Source organism: Cyanistes caeruleus, chromosome 10 (genome assembly GCF_971803275.1).
Source record: "Cyanistes caeruleus chromosome 10, bCyaCae1.hap1.1, whole genome shotgun sequence".
Taxonomy (NCBI): Eukaryota; Metazoa; Chordata; class Aves; order Passeriformes; family Paridae; genus Cyanistes; species Cyanistes caeruleus.
In genome coordinates this window covers 19190670-19207514 of record NC_141710.1, presented here as the reverse complement: position 1 = coordinate 19207514, position 16845 = coordinate 19190670, and the positions used below count along the sequence as shown (strand labels likewise).

Below are 16845 nucleotides of genomic sequence, written 5' to 3'. Positions count from 1 at the left end.
TAAAAAGCTCATGCGGGAGGTGTTTTTGAAGTATTTTTTTCTTCCAGAGGAAAAAGAAAATAACCTCTCTTCTGTGTAGCAGGAAGATACAGCTGTAGTCAAAAGCAGAAACTTAAGAATATCTCAGGGTTCATATAGAAATTTTTTTTTTTTTTCTTTTGGCATTCAAAGAGTCTTCTTTCCTTCTGACAGTAGGTTTCCTTGCCAATTTCATTCTTCTGGAGTTTATAATTCCCAAGGTTACCATGCTTTCAACTGCTGTGCTGGGTACATGGATAATTACTGCTGTTGCTATTTGGACTTAAATATTGATAAAGCTTTGACTGTTTTGAAGTACCCTCCATTTCTGTTACTGATTTCTCCTCACAGACCTTTATGGAAGTGCAACTTCCTACACAGGAGCGGGGAGCTTGACAATGTAATTTCTGAGATTGTTCCATGTTTGAAAAATCACGTAAACACAATCATCCTGCCTGCCTTCAGTATTCACCCAGGATTTAGAAAGTTTGCCAGCTGGAAAACAGGAAAAGACAGGAGCAGAAATGGATTGAAAAAAAAACAAACACTTTATAAGAAAGATTTGCCAGTATTACCCAGAGAGCACCCTCAAATCCCAGCAAAAATCCTAAAATCCAGGTAAAAATGTAATAAAAAAGTGGTTTGATGGAACCATGTGAACTTAGGGGATAAAACCCAACTAGTTAATTTGAATTCAAACCAGAAGTCTCAGGGAAAAAAAGCATTATCATTGAGTTGAGGAGAAAACATCACAGTTGTTTCTGCTGACAGATAAGCAGGAAATGAGAAGACCTTGAGGAATGAGAAGCCAAGGAAGAGAGGCAGAGGAATACACTTCCAGCACCAAAACCTGTGGAAGGCAGCTGCCATTCAGCACACCAGCATGGATCTGACCTTCCAACATAAGGATCAAGAGGCCAACAAGATGTTATCTGAATGTTTATGGTGTAGGTAAATTTCCACCCACCTGAAGTCATCAACAAAAATTCAAGAGTCAGTACTTTGTTAAAAGCAGACTCAAAGCATCTGTAGGGAAAAAAAAAATAATGTTTGAGTGAAACAACAATAGAAAATTTCCAGAACTACATTTCTGAACCACATATCATTTATAAACAACCTGGCAACATTATTGTTTCAAGGCAGGCAACTTTAGAAAATATATGGTCAGATACCCAAAAGCTCCTCCACTTTTACTTTGTGCATATGGCCTTTGAGCACTATAATTTATGTTACCAGGGCTTGCTTGTCCAGATGGACTTTTACAATATCCTTCTCACAGCTCTCCAGGTATTGCAAATAAATAAAACACTTTATTTCAGGGAGATGAGAATAGAGTAGGTACCAGTGAGAGTTGCCAATGCACGTATTTTAGCAACACCCATTACAAAAATGTATTGCAATATTATTATTATTAAGAATGCCAAGTGATTCTTAATCAAATGCCACACATGACAGGCAAACCACAAAAACTGCTTTCAGTAAACTGCTGAAATCAAGTTGACTGCTGCTAATGATACTGTCACTGTGTCAAATTCAGTAAGAGAATTTAGGAGGTTTTAGCAACAGAATGATAATTGGCTCACCTTGCCCTGTGAGATACACTGTGCCACCAATATTAACAACAACCAAAAAAAAATGTGTAAAGATTCAGTGGATTTCTACATGAGTAAATGGCCAACCCTTCACAGAGATTCAGGAAGCAGAAGAGTCTGAATTTGTGGCATGAATAATTTGTTGCAAACCATTTATGACCTCGAGTCTACAGCAGATTAAATATTCACACAACTTGTTCAGAATGAAAAAGGTTGGAGCATGTGAGAAGTGATTCTGAATCTTCAGCAGCCTCACACAAAGTGGGCTCTGCCCACAATCACAACTTCTGGATTACTGGGGGAATATTAAGCACTTTTGCCTCATTATTTGAGACAAAACTCACCTTTAATATAGAGGCTATTCTAATTACTTGAAAATACTTCTTAAAACATACACTGCTTTTGTCTATGAAGGCTCAGATATAAAAACTGTTTCAGAGTTGCCCAAATCTCCTTGCACATATGCCCAGGTGACTGAATGGGTTGGTGCTCTTCAAGTTCTCTTGTCTGTACTGTAGTTAGTAAAACAAATCCAGGAGCATAATTGAAATTCACATGTCCATACAAGAAATAAATTAGCATTTTTTAACTGAAAAGGCCTAGTGGTATACTAGCAGGCAGAAATGCAGATCAGAGAAGCAGAAAAACCATCAAATGTTTCACATCAAGCCTACCACACATAGAGAAATAGAACCATCTGTGGCCCTTCAGATCTGTAGATCTCAAATGACTGTAATCTTATCCTGAAAATTCAATTAGTTGTCAATGAAAGCGTGGATTTGGACAGAAATTGCTTTTGAAAGGTTTAGGTAAAATTAAGAACTTACACAGAACTAAAAACTTGATCAAAAAGTCAAATGTTCAAAAGAAACTCAGTGTGTTCAAAAGCATAGCAAGAAAGCTGAGATTCAGACCTAAAATATATGATTTAACAAAATTTGCTAAAATTAATCTGACACATATATGCACGTCCTTTAGAGACCTTCATCAATGTTAACTGCCTTTGAATTCTCTACCCCCATCCCTTTGGAATGATAAAAACCTAAATCTAAAAATGAAAAAAGGCATCTTCTTTAATAAACAGGCAGCTAAGTTTGGGACAGAGAAAGTCAGACAAAGCTGTGAAATTAGGCATTCAAAAGACAAAACATGAATTAAGCCAAGGCCACCCAAGAAGTGTTAATCTCATGCACTGTTGAGGTGACATTCCCGATGTTGTTGTTCCATTGTCATTTCTATTATTATATATATTTATATACATATCTATAAATATACATTTGTAAATACATTCATGCACATTCTAACATAGAGCTACCTATGCCCTCATGTCTCAGATTTGCAAAAGGGCAGCCTTTGTGTCCTAGACCTATGAGACCAAATAAGAAATTCTGGCATGGAGCTGTTTATCTGAGGTATCTTCTAAAGAAGAGCACCATTATTATTTATATTTCTGTACTTTGATAAGTGGAGGAGGGGAATGTTTGGGTTTTGTTTACACACAGAAGACAAAAATAAGCACTTAGAGACATTATAATCTGAATAGACAAAGGGAAGAGGATGCATCCAAACCACAGAGCAGTGAGACATACAAAGATCACTAGCATTTAAAAGTTTATGGAACAGGGGTTTTTATGGTAGTACAGAAAACTCATGTTTTCTTTTAAGAAAAGTTATATTTTTCTCACACAATGCTAACACTTAACATCAGGCCAGATGGATGTATTTGATATAATGAGTATTCAGTCAACTGTATCACACAATAAAAGTGGAGTTTTCTATATTATTATTATTATTATTATTATTATCACCTTTGTCACTGTAATTTACATACTATGTAAATCCAGACAGCTGGCTTAGGAAAATCTCATTTCTGTCCCATTAAAAAAAAAAAAAAAAGTGTTTACCAAGATTATTGTTAATTGACCAAATTAAAAATTTTCATCATTTTACTTCCTCTATTACAGTGCCAAAAATCATATAAACATTGTGGGTAGCCTGGCAGTGTGTCTTAAAATATTACTTCTTTTTTTCTTAGTTCTATTTTGTATTCGTGTAAAGAAGTCCATCCCTGTAGGGTGCTGCTGTGTTTGAGAGGAAATGGTAATTCAGGAAGATTGGAAATGAGTAGATGATTCACTGAAGATATTTCCTCACCTATTTTCCCTGTATTACATACTTAACACTCCTGAAGTAGGGAGAAAAAATATCCTGGATTTCACGGATGTACCTGTTCTACTACAGTGGAAGTCTTCCCACAATGTGTCATTGACACTGAAATTAGGATAGAGGTTTTCCTTAAAAAAAGCTGCAATTAAACCTGGATGCCAAGATCCTTTTAAAATACTCTTGTATACTGCCTGTGATTAGAAGCAGGGATTTGGTATTTTTCAACTAGTCACAAAGAACACACAATAAAACTGAGTATTTTTTAATTTTATCATGACAGTTGGCTACTTGTAAGCCACCCTGTGTTTTGAAATAGTTTCTGTGGTTTGGCAGTGAGTTTTTACAAATACAACATCTACAAATTGGCCAATTGTTGAAAATACTTCCAGTGATTCAGAGTAATTTCTTAATTTCTTGGGAAGATGAGAATGGAGAAGGAAATACACTTATGCTTTCAGAACAGGGATCCTTCAATCATTTCTATCAAAGTAGGAGCAATATTGTGTTTAATTTTTATGGCTCAGTATTGTTCTCATTGAAAAGATGATAACAACATTCAAGCCATCCTGCCTTCACAAAGCATAAAATAAGTCCAACAGCTGCCATTTGGCACAATGCCCATTGTAACAGTATTCATGCACAGGGGAAAGGGATGATTTCCCAGAATCATTTAGGAATGTGACTTCTATCAACTGAGTTAAGTGTCAAAGCTGTCTTCATAAAAATCGAAATGGATTCCTCTCTCACTCCTAAGGGTTATATGGATAAGATCACACAGCTGAGAGCACCACAACACAGCATCCTTCCCTTTTTCTTCAGGGGTGGTTGGACACACCAAACTCGTGCACATGCAGCTTCAGAAAAGGGTTGTGGGCACACTGCTCCTAAAAGCTCACACCAGAAATGATCCAGGTCTCAACCTGACTGCTGTACACCCACGAGGATCTCACTCCCAAAGCAATTTCTGCACGGAATATGTCAGTGAATATGAGAGATGAGCTCTGCACCCTCCCAATGAACCTTAGAGGAGGAAGTTTTCAAGGAATTATGCTTTAGGCAAGGCCTGTCTGGAGAAGCCAAGACAATAGTTTTAACATTTTCTATCTGTCCCTTTCTCTTTTCCAAGCTGCTGTTTCTCCTTGAGACTTTCACAGTCCCAGGGACAGCCTCAGACTCTTCTCCTGTGCTATGTTTATTCAACACAGAGACAGTTGCAGCATTGTGTGACTTATCACAATGAACCCACAAGACTTGCATGTTAAATATTGACTACCAAATAATCAAAACAAGCCATTCACTGGGAAAAGAGAGGCTTAAATGGGGAAAAAAATAAAACAACACTCAAAAAAACCCAAGTGATAAACTGTGTGAAAGCATTATCTCATCTCAAAGGACCATCCATAAACAGAAAGCTAAATTCATTGCTTGTTCCCTGAATTAGTGGCTCAGCTCCAAGAGATAAATTAATCACATTATTCTAGAAAGAAATAAGGAGACTGATTTCAAATTTTAGACAAAGGATCAAGGGGCTGTTATGAATTTCTCATCTTTACCTGGTTTCATAGTAATTTCCCAAGTTAAAACTCCCTGATGACAAAAGAAATCCTCTCTCTTATTTAAATAAGTCTTGAGACATATTATAAACACATAATATCTAATCTTATGACCTGTTAGCTTCTAATTTCCCTCATATCTTTGTGCATCACTGGCACTAAGGGTATTAGAATGGTCCAAAAAAGTACTTGGTGAAGTGAGGCAGCCCTGGAGACCATTGCTTGTCTTGGGGGCTCAATTCTAACCCAGCCCCTAATGCTGAAGGGAGGACACACATTTGTTGATTAGGCTAAAAATTAATTTAATGACTTATTAGTGCTATGATATCCATCAAAAATGTCAAGGTTTAAGTACATAGACAAAATGGAATAACAATTTTGCAAAAAGCTCTATTTTTTACTGTTTTATTAGAATGTAGCCAACTACAACCTCAAGATTACTTCAGCTTGAAATCAAAACAAGCCTTTTTTCCAGAAAATATCTCCTGTTCCCACTAGTTGTGTTCAACTTTCACACATCATGGGGTGGGTTCTGCCTCCAGCAAGATCATAGCTGGGAAACAGTTTTAGAAAAAAATGGGGTTTGGTATGGGGCTTCACATCTTAACCAGCCAGTCCACTGCAGGCAAGGAAACTACAGAATACAGTCAAGAACAAGAAACTTCAACTATGCTGAGCAAAAATATCACTTTATAGTTATCCTACATTTCCAGAGATACTCCAGCACATTTCCATGAACACAAGAAAGCATTCAGACAAAAAAAAAATGATGAAGCTGATTTTCTTCATGTTGCTGTTCATGCAAATTCATTGATATGCTGGAGACAAAAAAAATTAAAACTTGAGACCATTGTAGGAGAATTGGTTTGGAACCTGGTAAATGGAAGAAAACCCTGAATGTTTGGTCCATGTTGTAATAAATGCATGGTGCCAAAAGTGTGATTGTGTCAGGTATGTGATTTGTAGTCACAAAAGCACAAGTTTGGCCAGATGATGGCTTAGAGGCATTTGTGTTGCTACCATTAGAAGGGTTAAAAAGAGAAAATAGATATAGATATAGATATAGATATAGATATACAGATAGATAATATGAGTATCCAAAAGAAGCCTTACCAGACCTGAGCTGTTTCACATACATGACATACATGGTGTGCCCCACTGTTTCTTGCAGACTTTTTAAGTCTAACCCATCCACATTCCTGACCATTAACCTGACTTATTTTGGTCTGTTAAGGAGAAACCTAATTAATATACAGCACATGTGTCGAGTCACATTGTAGAGCAGCTTTGTGTCCTGCTGCTGGTTATCCACTGTCCTGTTCCTGTCGATGCTTTTGGAAGTCTTTTCAATGAACCTCTGCTCAAGTAATCACTCTGCCAAATATCAGTTGTAGAGGAGCTTGGTTTTTAACAAAAGGTCAAACAAAATTGCAGTGAAGACCCATGGGATCCTTGCAAAAGGTCACTTAAGACAAATCGGATTCCCAGCTGAAGTACAGGTTTCACCACAGTGTATATCTTCTGTGGTCTACCTTTTGAGAGAAAACCTTCAATTCAGAGTCAAAATGTATGGATTATAATTTTCTATGCACAACCATCTTTAAATGAACAGTCATTTGACACCCAGCAAATTAAACAATCACATCCAGCTACATGACTTGCAGGCAGATAGGCCTCCAAATAAAACACTCAGTTCCATAGCTGTTTTACTGATGATGGCAAATAAATTTACAGTTTGGTGATACAGAAATGTAGTGGTCTGTGGTATGAAGCTTCCTAAGACCTGGCCTCAAGAAATCTATTTTCAGTTCTATGCTTGTTGAGCTGGATGAGCATTTCACAGTGAATAATTTACTTGATTAATTTAGGGCCATCCCTAGTTTACAGAATTTCTTTGTGCTGACTTCTTCGGCCACTTTGTTCATTATTTGAAGTTGCAGAACAGATGGTTTGTTCACATATATTTCTGCATAATGATTGCTCATAAACACTCTGTCCTGGATAGTGCTTTGAATACTTGCTATGCAGGCTCTGTGACTGGATTTTTAACACACATAGCACATGGGCTGGATTCCCAACTCACTGTTTTTTCATGTCAAATAAATACTTTCCCAAATGACACAGGATCTTCAAAACACATGAGGGGAAAGTGTTTGGTTTAAAACAAAACTTCTTAAAGATATGTGCAACTTGCAATTTTTGAATAGTCTACCTGGAGCTATGAAAATTCTGATATTTCTGATAGTAAGCATTTGATGGGAATGAAGCCTGTATACTAAGGGATTGATGGAAATATATGCTAAGCAAAATAAAACTCAAGAAAACATTTAGAAAAATAAAAATAAATTGATTAAAAGGTACCCACAAAGCAGGCAAAAGCTGACATAGATTTTATTGGTGTTGTCAAGAGAGATTCAGAGCTGGTCCAAGATTGCCAGACTTTTAACTGGAACAATAGCAGCTCTCCTAGAAGATGATGATGAGGCCATCAAATGGATGTCATCTGTTTCAACCAGGTAAGAATTTGGGCAAATTAGCCGTTGTTGAACCAGATATAATATTGGTGTAAAAATCCCCTAGCAAGTACAATTCTGCAATAAGAGCAAACAACAGTGATCCAATCCTTTTACTGCTAATGATGTGTTTATAGATATTTACCTCTGCAGCAGTTCCAGCAGCTGTATCTCGAATTGCCATTAATGCCTTTCTTCACTGATTAATAGAGTGAAGCTATTGAGATGTAGGATTTCCACTCGTTTTTATCCCAGTGTAACATTGCCATCTACAGGAAGCTCTCCCTTACTTGGAGACTAACATTACAGTCAGGGAATAGGAACCACTGAAGGTGAAAATATAAGTGTCCAAAATTAGCCCTTTTTGATCAGCCTGAGAAACTGCTATTTTAAAAATTAGCCAGTAATAGTATGGCTCACCAACAAAAGCAGTATATTAACCTATGGTCTGGCAAGTCATTAAGATGAGGGACTGGCATTATCTAGTTGAATAATACATTAGGACAAAAACACAAAGGACAAGAGGCTTCTGATTTAGTTACTCATCATTAGTTGATATGTGAGGTTCTCATACTGCCATACAAAAATTCTATAATTTTCTGTTCTACAGATGACTCAGAGAAGTCTTTCTCAGCATCTGTTTTTCTTCTCAGCTTTGTTAAAGGTTTTTTGTGACACATACAATTTTTCACTGTGCTAGGCACTGGATATCCCTTCACAAGTACTAGATATACTGCCCAGAGAACCAAAAAGGTACATATGCAAGAGCTTATTTTAGACTGTTTAATTTTGATCTCTGTCTTAAAGACAGAATATTTGTGACTTTCCATATGGCAGCGATTCATTTAGAGCTATCAGTCCTCTAGAGCAAACTCTAAAGACAGATTCACAACTATTAGCATCCTTGTAATGAAAGAAAATGTGTTCAGGACTGAAATTCTGTGTCAGCTGACCAATCACCCCAAGAAACAGCACAAGCAGTGTGAATTAGGGCTGACACACTGAAATCTCTCAGTGAGACTGGGAAGAAAACCAGAATTAAGAAGTGATCAATATGTAGTGCGGAAAAGCTGGGGAGGTCATAGGAGGCAACCTGAATAAAATAATCTGATTGAAAGTGTGATCTCTGATGTCAGAAAAAGTGGTTATTGACTTTAATTCAAGGAAGACAGAATGCTGCAAGACATTTTCATTTTTGAGAATCGAAGGAAGTTAATCAGAGGCGAAAAGAACCAGCAGCAATAAAACAGACAGGATCTCGAATTTGAGATGGAGAATTTATGTATGCAGATGAGTCAAAGACTTGTACATTAGTGCACTGGGGTGGTTTTCTACTTGGAAACCACTAGACGAATTCCTTAATTTACCTAGGAAAAAAACTGACAGCCTGTTGGAGAAAAAAAGAAAACTTAAACAAACAAATCACACTGACCCAAGCTGAACACTTTTCCATTTCTCAATTCACTAGCCAAACTAGAAAATCAATTACATTCACAACCCTATCTTGACATAATCCAGGAGACACATTTCTGGAGCAGAACAGGGAAGAAGGGGTAATTTTGCTACATGCAGAGTCACATTCTGGTTTCAGATTTCTCTTCTGGTGACTTCACACTGGCCTAGTTGAGATAGATGACAGAAAAAGATGATTTATTGTTATTTCAAAACTGTCAGTCTCCCATAGTTAAGGATGGTTCTAAAGCTGTTATCAGGGGAGTGTCAGCAGTAGGATATTAAGATCATTGAGGGGGTTGATGGAAGTTGGTTAACACTTGAAGCCAGCAGTGGAGCAGTGAGCAGACAGCCTCTCCACCAATGCTGTTGAGGACACAGATTTAAATGTTAACCTGCCACTTATCTTACTCCAGCTGACTCTCTATTGCTGCAAGCAGCTGATACAACACTACAGGTTTCAGGGAAAGAGGCAGAGGAAACTCTTTATCTCTGCCATGGCCAGGAATTGACAGAGGTTTGCAAAGCATCCCCAGAGTGTGGAGCTACAGTGGGGATTTGAGAGCTACAGGATGAGATTTGTCACTGCAGCTGCTGTGAGCAAGATACTGCCAGTACCCACCTGAGTGCTGACCAAAAAGGAGCCAGTAACTCTCTAGACACAACTCACAACCACAGCAGTCACCCATATCTGGAGAGTGTGGTTGTGATAGTGTTCTTCTCCCTTGGTGAGGCTCTGCTCTTCCTAAATTGAAAATTAATTAAAATAATAATAAATTAGTGTCTTGAGAATGCTCTTTCAGTATTTTCAGGACCATTTTATTGTCCTGCATAACATATCAATCTCTTACTACTAGAAATGTTGATAGAACACAAAATTTCATTTCAGGTTTATTTTGATTAAAACATTTGCAATTTACATGCTTCTTAAGACTCACCAGTTGCCTAAAAATTATTTGTACACAAACTTCCATGTCAGAGTACATTTATTATACCTGATATATGTCAGAATTCGGAAATTATTTGCAGAAGAAAATAATTTGTGGTCTTTGTAATTTTTTTCAATTTTTAAAGTAATTCCGTTGAAAGATTGCACATCCACACACTCAAGAAACCAAAATGCTTCACAGAAATGATGGCAGTTATAAAATCAAAGATTATAATACAGAAGGGAGGGGAGGAAAATTAAAGCTATAAAAAAAAAAAAAAAAAAAAAAAAAAAAAAAAAAAAAAGAGGCAATAAAGATATTTACACCTTCAGTTCCCTAAGGAAGCAGCCAGAGGCCACTGGCAGTGGCACTGGAGTGGTGAGGGGTCCCCCTGGGACGTGGCAGGTCTGTGAGCTCAGGGAGGGGTTTCTGGCAGGAGGACACGAGGGGGAGATGCAGCATTTCAGGGCTTTCAGAGGCACACATCTGCTGCATGGATTTTAATGACTTGCAAGAGGCAAGGTCAGCACCCTCCGAGTGGGAGAAATGAGGCTGGTCCTGCACCCACCACCAGTTCAAACCCACATGGAAAAGGGTGCAAATTTTTACCCAAATCATGGCCAGCAGAGAATGACTGCCAGGATTTAGTGCAGAGTGGATCTGGTAAAGTCCATGGAGCTCACATGGTTCTGGTGAGTTAGAGGCAGTGAGATGTCCTTGCCAATCTGTTGCTGCCTCTGCCCTGATCCCAATCCAACTGCCTGTAAGTCACAACAGGGAAGCAGAATAATGGTTTTGTGAGCACTGTAACCTTGGGCAGTTAGGCTGGGATATGGGGAAATTACTGCAGTCAGGGCTGTGATAAATGCCTGTTCTTGAATAGGCGATGAATAACTCTGCATTAGAATTGTAAAATATATTATATTTTACAATTTATATTTTACATAAAATATGAACTTCTACTGGACCTATGGGAAAAACTTGCAGGAGCTTGGTTGGCATTCACACTGCTAATCCCAGAGATGAATTGGACACCATTAAATAGAACAAAAATGTTACTGAATAAATAGTTAAGGCTAATGGCTTTCTATGCCAGAGAGAAAATAAATTTTCCAATGTGAGATGTTGTATAGGCCATATCACAGAATTATTAAATAAAGTAAGTGTCTCAAAAAACTGATCTAGGAAAATTATATGGTATCCAACTGTATTTTTGAAAATAGAGGAGCTAATTAAAGGGTGGGAACAACAATTTTTTTAAACCTGATTGCTCTTACTAGGATCAAAGCCATCCTTAGCTGATGAGCAAAAGGGCAGTCCTAAACAGAAACCCTAGGGAGCCTAAAATCAGTGAGCCAAAGGAAAACTTTATTTTAGTGCCTGTGGGGAGCATAACCTGCTCTGTAACAGATGGTCCCTGCCTGCCCTCCGACATCTTTAGCAGCACTAATCTAAGGCACTCTTGTGCTCAACTTTCCTTTATTCTCTGCCTGAGAACTCCACCACACATAAACAGCTTCCTCAGAATAAGGTTCATCCACAGACATCCAGGTACACTTCTGCAGCCAGCACACAAGAGCCTGTCCTGGCATGGTGAAAACATTGGATTTTTCACCCATTCAGAGACATTACAATTTGACAAAAGTAATGGCAACTAATTCTCATGCAGGCTTCTTGCATATTCACAGCTTCTACATGGTCCTGCTTTATCATGGATGAACAAGATGAAGTTCTGTCACAAACTAAAGCAGCAGCAGATGGGTCAGAGTAGTGTCACAGAATCACAGAATGGTTTGGGTTGGAAGGAAACAAACTCATCTCATTCCACCCCCTGCCCTGAGCAGGGACACTTCCCACTAGCCCAGGGTGCTCCAAGCCCTGTCCAACCTGGTCCTGGACACTTCCAGGGATCCAGGGGCAGCCACAGCTCCACCAGCACCCTGTGCCAGCGCCTGACCACCCTCACAGCAAGAATTTCTTCCTAATATCCAATCTAACCCTGTCCTCTTTTAGTTGTACAGCTATGGGTGGAAGGAAGAGGCTCCAGCAAGACCCCAAGTACTGCAGTTTAAAAGATTGCTCTGTCTTTGTTTTGGAAGATTTAGGTTTATTCATTTTCCTTTGATAGGAATGCATTGCACAACTGTGCAGTTTTCTGTCTAATCAATGTCAGTTCTCTAGAAATGTTAGTCCCCTCAGCAGCCTTCAAGGTGGGTGATTTCACAATTTTAAGTGTAGGAAGTGTGATTCCAGAGACAAAAAAGACCCATTCTTTCTCTGTGCCAGACAAGAAGAGCAATGTTCAGCCTTAGGCTGGTCTTGTAAGGAAAATTTCCAGGGTTCTCTCTCTAATCCATCTCCTTCACCACACAGCAAAATCTACATTTACAGAACTAATCATCTGAGTGACTTGTCTGGGTACCTGGAACTGCAATTTGAACTCATCCTGTGGAAAAAATAGCCCAGAGCCACAGGTTCTATGCCAGGTATCAGACCTCACCTGTATTCCCTTGCTCCGCTGCAAATTGCAATCAATTACAGATTATTCTGAGTTCATATTTCATATTTACAGTTTCCTGTCCTGCCTCTGAGGCAGTTAAGATGAAGTTAGTCCAACCAGCTACCTCAGTCCTGCCTGGGGAGGCTCAAACCTCTGGCTCACAAAACCTCTTAATGCTGTTACTGGTAACTCATACTCAGCAAGAGCTGGGCACACCAGAGACCTCAATTAAAGAGTCTCATATTTTAATCTCTGGAACCTAACAACCAGCTCCCCTTTTGAATAAAAGAGACAGTAAAAACTGGGCTCATTAATCCCTGCTGTGACTTGATGCACTTCACATAACACCAGGAACACAGCTGACCTGCTGTGGCATTACCCAGCACCTCTGCAGGATCAGCATCCTGGCAGACCATTCTGTCACCCTGTGAAAAGCCCTCCCATTTCCACATGCCCTGATCCCCACACAGCGACAATGCCAAGGACTAAATTTCCACTGAGCCACAGCTCTGAGCTGACCAGCACTACAATATAAAAAGCATGAAGGTCAGAAGCTGCTGTCACCTCAAATGTGTATTTTGCAAAAAGTTATTTTCTTAGAAAAGATATTCACTTGAGTATATTACCAAACTGAGGAAAATAACATGAGAAAATGGGAAGAGGCCATGTAAAAAATGGGACAATCAGGCCAGAACCCCCAGTTCATTTTGACTGCATCAACATGCTTGATCCAACTTCTACACCAGCCTTAACAGAGAAGCATTTTCCCTGTTTGAATTGCTTTAAGAAGTGGAATTAGCTTTATAAATATAAATCAGTTAAATATAATGCAATATTTATAACACGGTATCTGATTTTTTCCCCCTTTAGGATTCCATTTAAAAGGAAATAACAAGGAAACAGCGCTCTCAGAAAGACAGCGGGTTTACAATTTATGCTAATTAATTTTCATATTGACACAAAACTAAACCCTGCATTTTATCTGACTGCAGCGAGGAAAAGACAAAAAAAAAGGCAGATGGAACAAAATAGATTTTTTTTTTTCTGCAACAGATAATTCTGTAGGAAAGTCTCTGTTTTTTACCAAACCTGTAACCTCATTCATTCTTCTTTTGCCCAGCATGCAGGTCACTACACCCAAACCAGTCCCAATCCCTCTCCCAAACCTCCAGACACAAGGACGAAAGCATAAGCAAGAAAAATGGCTCAATTTATTTGAAGCCCTGAAAGGCTCCAATCAAGATCGAGAAGTCATTATTCTAGGAACTATATGAAAAGAGAAACAGCCCAGCCCTGACTTGCAAGAGGTTCCAAATTTTCCATTAAATCAAATAGCATCACTCAAAGTTGGAAGAAAAAATTGTAGTGCTTGTGAAGCTAGGAAAAAAATGCAACACCATTCCATGGCTGGACAGCCTGTTTGGGATTTGGAAAAGGAATTACCAGTTGGCTGCTTCCATATGTATTCACTGAAGAGTCTGTGCCAAACTCAAAATTGCTCTAAGTTGCTGAGTGTCATTGATGCTACATTAAAAAGAAACCCAGGCCACAGAGGTTCATTTTCTATTACACATATTAATCAAAGATCTGCAAAAGCCTGACATGAAGCTTTCTTCCAATTTTGGCTGAGTCAGTTTCTACTTGGTGTTCAAACAGATGCATTTTTCTCTTCTTCCTCCCCACATATATGTCCCATCTCATTTTGGAAAGAGTGAAACCACTGAAAGGGATAATATACAGAATTATGTCTTTGATTAGAGAGCTGGAGAAAAACTGGAAAGCAATTACTCCACCACACTGACCAGCCCAGGCTCTGTCAGGTTTACCCCTGTCCTCCAAATATTTACTCTACTTTGTTATACTTTAATTATTCATTCAGCTTTTTTCCTACTGTTAATATAATTTGCCCATCATATTGATTAGTTTATTTAGTTCAGTTGGATTCAGAGTGTAAATAAGATTTCTTTTTATTTTCAATTTAATAACCCCTTTGCTCCACTCGCTCCATTTTGATTTTTTTCCTCCCCCTAATTTTATTAGAAGCAGCAGCACTAATTACCTGCCCTCATGTCAATGTTTCCTCAGCAGCATCTTCCAGCACTGAATTGCTGGTTTCCTTATTATTGTCATTAGCACAGAAGTACTGTTGTAAGGAACATTTCACTCAGCCAGCCTGAGGTTCCTGCAACAGAAAAATAATAATTTCTTGGTTAGAATCAGGATACTGTCTATCCTTAATGAGACAGCAGCATGATTAGAAATGGAGATGTTTTCCATTTCCCATCCACATTCATTTAGAACCACGTTTCAGAGAAGCAAGCACAGGTTTATCCTGAGATGCATGTTGTGCCTATTGAAAAAAAAAAAAAAAAAAAAGTGAATTCTTTATCTCAGGTTTGCAGCTTTCCCAAACATCATAAAATCCTAATTCACTTTTCCTTATTTTAATGGCTTTCCCAGTACAGTTTTTAAGCAGACATGGAAGCTAGATTTATCAATGTCTGGAAATAACATGGTGCTATAGTCCTCCCCTAAACAGGCAGTGTCTGAACTATGCTGTGCAAAGATATCTACAATATTAACAAAAAGGAGAGGGCAATAGTTTAAAGCATGATAGCAAATGCTTCAGCTTAAAATCCATCTCCCACATCTTATCTCTCCATAAGAATAAACTGATTTTATTTTTTTTTTATTATTTCACCAGAATAGTTGTTTAAAAATTTTATTTGATTGAGACAGCAAGCAACTCTATTCCACTGCTTTTCCATTTTAAATATTTGCTTTACTTTCTCTGTTGCCTTACATCTTCCCCATTAGTTAAGTCATCTTCAATATTTACAGATGGTTGACTTTGCTAATCCTTGTACAATCTCGTTTTTAAAATAGCTGCCAAATAACTTGGGATGGGAATACTATGAAATGTATTTAGCACCAATTTATTACTGCGAAGAACAACGTTAGAAATTTGAGGAGAAAAGAGAAAGACTTTTCCTCTAGGAAAGGTTGATCACGTCTGTTGGAGGAAAAGGATGACACATCTGAAGATATAAAGCAACACAGGAACTCTGTTTTCTCCTATTAAAAGGTGTTGCTGGCCACAGTGGACTCAGGGGCATTAATCAGGAAAGACACATTAAGTGGCCAATGTGAGCTTTTGGGGGGAAGCCTGAAGGAAGGCCAGTAAGATGTGTTCCACATCAGTAAGATGTGAGAGGCAGTGGTCTGCTGGGGTGACTTAGACTGGGCTTGTGGGGCACAGCAACACTTGTGTTTTTATGCAGGTTCTTCTTAAAGCCCATCCTAGGAGCTCAGATTCATGCTCTTCCCTGGCCTACCAGGCAAGGTCTTGTACGGCTTGAAATCTTAACATAGAGGTATGGAGGGAAAATTTCACCTGAATACATATTCTGAATTCATGATTAGTGCCAAAATTCATCATGGCCTGTTATTAATCCATATTAAAAATTGTCCATGGCACACTAAGTCTGTCAGCATGGGAGCAAAGGGGTTAATTTGAATGAATTTGTGAAGTGGTTTAGCTAAATTGCATTAGATATTTGTATTAAGAGTTGAAAATGCCTTGATTAAATTTTCTTTACCGTTCTAGGTAATTTAAGTTAAATCAAATTAAATTGAGGACATTTTATTTCTGACTATGAACGTGGGCACCGAATTTAACACAGTTTAACTAAATCTCCTTTTGAGTGACTGAGGCAGGGAAGGAATCCTTGACAATTGCCACAGCTCCCAGAAGAAATCAAGACAACTCTCTCTAACAACACTTCATTCCTTCAGATAGTTGAAATCTGTCTTGTGCATTTAAGGAGGGATAGGAGGGAACAGAAAATGTATATGCCTCATGCTGCAACATTATATAATGCCATCCAATACCAGAGGCAGACATTGGACCCCTTCCATCCCATATGGCAAGACAAATGTTCTCCCAGTTTATTATTAACAGTGCTGTGACAGCACTGTGACTCAGCATCAGAAATCATTATTTTAAATATCTTCCACCAGAACTGACTTGGCACCAATCTTTTTGCCGCAGAAGGTTGGTCCTGACTAAAACCTTCCACCCAGCCCTGAGATGAGCACAGTGATGCAACAACCTGGTGATCC

General features: G+C 38.5%; 1 protein-coding gene across 1 annotated transcript in view; it reads right to left on the bottom strand.

Moving 5' to 3' along the window:
• The window catches only part of LOC111933206 (uncharacterized), a 105218-nt gene that overhangs the window by 40623 nt on the left and 47750 nt on the right, over nt 1-16845 (bottom strand). The window contains exons 5-8 of the mRNA XM_086844328.1: nt 14783-14905; nt 9917-10039; nt 986-1044; nt 372-513 (exon numbers count right to left, since the gene is read on the bottom strand). The gene's annotated coding sequence lies outside the window, so the exon portion shown is untranslated. The remainder of the gene's footprint in view (nt 1-371; nt 514-985; nt 1045-9916; nt 10040-14782; nt 14906-16845) is intronic.